A 5,161-nucleotide genomic window follows, 5' to 3' on the forward strand; every position below is an offset into this window, starting at 1 on the left:
TAGGAGAAAAGGCGTTACCGTTCTACGCTTTAATCAAGCAAGGGGAGAAATTCCAGTGGAACGAAGAGGCACATAGAGCCTTCGAGGATTTAAAGCGCACAATTTCGACACCACCAATCTTGGTGGCGCCAAGGGAGAAAGAACCTCTCCTGTTATACATTGCAGCCACACCTCAGGTGGTCAGCACGGCGCTAGTCGTCGAAAGAGAAGAAGAAGGAAAACTCCATGGAGTGCAAAGGCCAGTATATTTTATCAGTGAAGTTTTATCGCCTTCAAAACAGCGGTACCCGCAGTACCAGAAGTTAGCATATGGAGTGTTCACAACAGCAAGAAAATTGCGCCACTATTTTTCGGCACACCCGATAATAGTGGTCAATGAAGCACCTCTGTCAAATATACTGAACAATCCAGAAGCTACAGGACGTGTCTCCCTTTGGGGAATAGAACTTTCTCCTCGGGACATCACGTATGAAAAAAGAAAAGCAATAATGTCGCAAATTCTTCCAGATTTCATCGCAGAGTGGATGGAGCTGCAAAATACAGGACCCCCAGATTTATCGAGAACTTGGACTATGAATTTTGACGGGTCCAAAAGGGTAGAAGGAGCTGGTGTAGGTGTGATACTTATATCACCTGAAGGCGACAAACTGAAGTATGTCTTACGGATGACGTTCCCAAACGCATCTAACAATGAAGCAGAATATGAAGCTCTCACACACGAGATGAAGATGGCGAAAGCTTGTGGTGCAACCCGATTAAAAATCTTTGGCGACTCACAGTTGGTAGCTCAACAGGTCATGAACCAACGTGATGCAGTCAATGGCAGCATGGTGGCATACAAGGAAGTGTACAACGAGCTCGAGAAGTTATTTGATGGATGCGAAGTAAATCACATTAGCAGGTTGAGCAACGATGAAGCCGATGTTCTCGCAAACATCGGGTCGCAGTGCCTTGCAATTCCACCAGGAGTGTTTTGGGAAGAAATAACCGAGAGATCCACCAAACCAAAGAAGGCGCAGAAGAAGGAAAAGGAGGAGAAAACTTCGACGGCTCTCAAAGAAGCACCAGAAGAAGAAGAGGACCAGGAGCTGGTAATGATGGTGGAAGTCCCATGGATGCAAGCGTACATATCATATATCTTAAGGAAAGAAATACCCGATGATCCAGTTGAAGCAAGGCGAGTTATTCGACGATCCAAAGCCATTACAGTGGTCAAAGGGGAGTTATATAAGCGTAGTATTTCGGGCGTGCTACAAAGGTGCGTCACACCCGAAGAAGGAAGGATAATCTTAAAGGATGTACACGAGGGAATATGTGGTCATCACGCGAGCAGTCGAGCTATTGCGGCCAAGGTTTTTCGGGCTGGATTTTACTGGTTGACAGCAATCGAGGATGCGAAGGAGATAGTAAAAACCTGCGATGCGTGCCAGAGATTCGCCGCAAAACCCCACTCTCCAGCAGCAGAGCTGATGCCAATACCATTGTCTTGGCCCTTTGCCCAATGGGGTCTTGATATGGTGAGAAAATTACACAAGGCCTCGCCAGGAGGATACGAGTATATGCTTGTTGCTATCGACAAATTCACCAAGTGATAGAAGCAAAGCCGATAAATTCACCAGATGCAGCGTCAGCAATAAAATTCGTGAAGAGCATTGTTTTTCGATTTGGAGTACCCCATAGCATCGTCACAGACAATGGCAGTAACTTCACGTCCAAGGAATTCAAGGCATACTGCGCAGAAGTAGGCATCAAATTGCACTTCGCGTCAGTTGGGCACCTGCAAACCAATGGTCAAGTCGAGAAAGCCAATGGTATCATCTGCAACGGTATTAAGAAGCACCTGCTAGGACCGCTTGAAAAGGCTCGACATACCTGGCCAGAAGAGTTGCCAAGTGTTTTGTGGAGTATTCGAACAACACCAAATACGGCGACACAAGAAACTCCGTTCTTTCTAGTCCATGGAGCTGAGGCAGTACTACCGATCGAAATAGAGCATGATTCCCCAAGAGTCACAGAGTATGATGAAGAAACTTCAAGAAGAGCTTTAGAGGACGATGTAGATGCACTCGATGAAGCTCGAGACGAAGTACTATCACGGGTCACCAAGTACCAGCAAGACCTGAAAAATTACCACAGTCGACGACTGCGGCCAAGATCCTTTCAGGTCGGAGATTTAGTCCTACGGCTCAATCAGCAGAGTACTGAAAAACTCGAGTCGCCATGGCTGGGCCCTTACATCGTCACAGAAGTAATCGAAGGAGGAGCATACAGGATCAAGGACAAGAAGACAGGGGTTCCAGAGAAAAATCCCTGGAACGTGGTGCAACTCAGGCGGTTCTACGCTTAGAGTTGAAATATAGTCATCCTTTGTAAAATACAATGTAATGAAACGCCCGCGAGTTTTCAGACGCACTCTTTTCCTTTTCAGGGCACCGAGTAGGGCTGGAAAGGTTTTTAATGAGGCGGGCTCGCGGTGCTGCAATATAGTAAAAGATATTGGTGATATACATCTTTTTCGTCGACAAGCTCGGGGGCTCATAACCCACGACAGCAAAATATATATATTCTCGCAAAACAGTAAATTTATCGAGACGAAAAAACAGTATAAGCTCCGGCCAATGGCTCGGGGGCTTCGCAATATAGATTATACTTCACAATATAGACAACTTCATTAATACAAAGAATTCGACAAAAAATATAGACATGATTTTTCGTAATATAGTACAACTCAGTCAATGCCTAGTATACTATCTATGGATAGACCTTTGTTATTTGCAGCAGTCGTCGTATGATCAGCATAGCTCCCCTTGGAAAAAAATTCAGAATCCATCCGAAGAAGTTCGTCCATCATTTCTTCGGCCACAGGAGTCACAACGTCATTGATTTTATCGATGTTACTTTTTCGCTTCGATTGCTTGGCCAGCCATTTGGAGACAATCATCGTCAGATCTAATTTTGGATGACAGATCTGTATCATGATCATGGCGAATCTTGCTCCAGCAGTCAACTGAGCTCGTACAAAGTTATGAATACGAGGGGCATCCCGAAACTTTTCCATTAAACCAAGAAGAGTGTCGGGAGCCTCATCCCGAGGAAACATCGTCTTGTAAACAAGGGACAATGTTCTAGTGCAGAAATCAAGCAACTCGCGAACCTGACAGGCGCGGTCTTGAAACCTGACAATCTGTCGGGTCCGCTCTGGAGTGGCCCAGAATAGAGAACCGTGGTCAAGAGAAAGGTTAACGAGAAGATTTGTCCTTACGTTTACCCTTTCATCTTCAGCAGCAGCGTCGAGAAAGGAACCTATTTGGCGACGGCACGAGAAATTCAAAAAAGGATACAACAGAAAGATAGAAGAAGTTCTGGGTTGAAAAAGCATACCTGACATATCCACACTGGCTTCATTCATCGGTTCGAGCATACTATTCTCTCGAGTGGTTGCCTTTTCAGCTTCAGAAACGGCAGCTTCTTTGGCAGCTATGGCTTCTCGAGCTTGTTGAAGGGCATTTTTCTCTTTTCCGGATGCCTTGCGGGATTGCTCCATCATCACAAGTGTTTGCTTCTTCGCACGCTGAAGTTGCTGACGAAGTTCATTCAAGTCTTGCGATAAAGTTTTACTCGAGGAATCTTCATCAAGGTCACTACTCACCAGTGCTTTCTTCGAGCGAGAAGAAGTAGGCAAAACATCGGAAGGAGCAGGAGTTGGAGTATAGTTATCGAACGTCAACTGAAAGAAAAGGCTCGACATCAATCATCAAGCAAGATAGAATTCCATTGATTTTTGGAGTACTTAGAAGATATTACAATGGAGAAAGCCCTAACAAACTAGTGTGGTAGGCGTCGCCAAAGCTACTTTGGCGACAACATCAAAAGAAACAAGAAAAGAAAGAAAGGGTGGTCTACTTGACCTCCGGCTTGGATGCGCTTGGAGCAGGAGTTGGTTTCACGCCAAGATAGGCAAGGATTGGTTTTGAGGAAGGTTTTGCAGCTCTAATGAGAGATTGCCACTTCTTCGTTTCCATCTGCCCTATGTCGCCAACCTTGGTCCAGTTGACATTTTGCTGGCTATCAGCAATCAGCGTGATGGTGCCCTCTACGCCAACCTTCAGGCCTTCTTGGTGAAGTTTGAGCCCAAGATCTTCCGGCACGTTGAAGCTTTTGGCAAGAGCAACAAAAGTGTTGAGCTCCTCTTTCTTCGGGAAGAAGTAGGGGAAAAGCTTCGACAGACCTGCCTCAGCATCAGCAAGGCCTTCGCGTGCTTCATCCCCATGGATTTCAAGAAGGGTCAGCGCGTCGAGAAGCTCGTCGCCTTCAGGACCGTCCACTTCGTATTCTTGATGAGTTCTCCCTAAAAATAAGCAAAGGGTAGTACGTCAATAAGGAATGCTCGGAAAATGTGAAGTAACCCGAGGATATGCACAAGGATTTGAGCACTTACTAACAAAACGTCGACTCTGTGCCTCCAAACGACTGAGGATCTTTTCCTCTCGAGCAGCTTGCTCAGCTATTTTGTCGCTCAAAGCAGTTTCTGCGTCGTGAAGCCTCTTCCGAAGATCTTCAACACCAGCAGCATCTGCCTTGGCCTTTTCAGCATTTGCCTTGGCCTTTTTAGCATCTGATTCAGCCTTGTTACGAGCCTTTTCACTTTGCTCCAATTTTTGAGCAAGTGCATCGGCACGCTTATTGGCTTCCGCAAGTTTTTCTGCCCAAATAATAGAAAACCAGTTAAAATCACGACAAGAAAGGAGTGAGAAGTCATGGGCCAGGAGAAGCAGAAAAATATTACCTTCAGCTTTGCTAGCATATTCACGGTACCCGGCGAATTGGGCACCGAAGCGGATGAATTCCTTAATCAAAGGTTGGTAAAAGAAAGATAGAGAAAGAAGGCATCAGTATAGTCAAAAGCTCGACAGCGCAAAGCAAAAAAGAAGCAAACAATGAAAAAAGTCGATAGCATCGGAAAGTACTTAGGAACTTACATCATCCAGAAGAAGAGTCGTGGAGCCACCCAATTGTAAGGCAGGCTCCGTGACTGATTCAACCCTCGCCCTTTTTGGTGAAGGGATAAGGGGGCTTGAAGGAGGAGTCGCCTGATCGGTGTTTTGTTGAGGAGGCGACGATTCTTCTCCTTCAACTTGCACTTCAGACACAACTAAAGTAC

The sequence above is a fragment of the Lolium rigidum genome, chromosome 5 (genome assembly GCF_022539505.1).
Source record: "Lolium rigidum isolate FL_2022 chromosome 5, APGP_CSIRO_Lrig_0.1, whole genome shotgun sequence".
NCBI lineage: Eukaryota > Viridiplantae > Streptophyta > Magnoliopsida > Poales > Poaceae > Lolium > Lolium rigidum.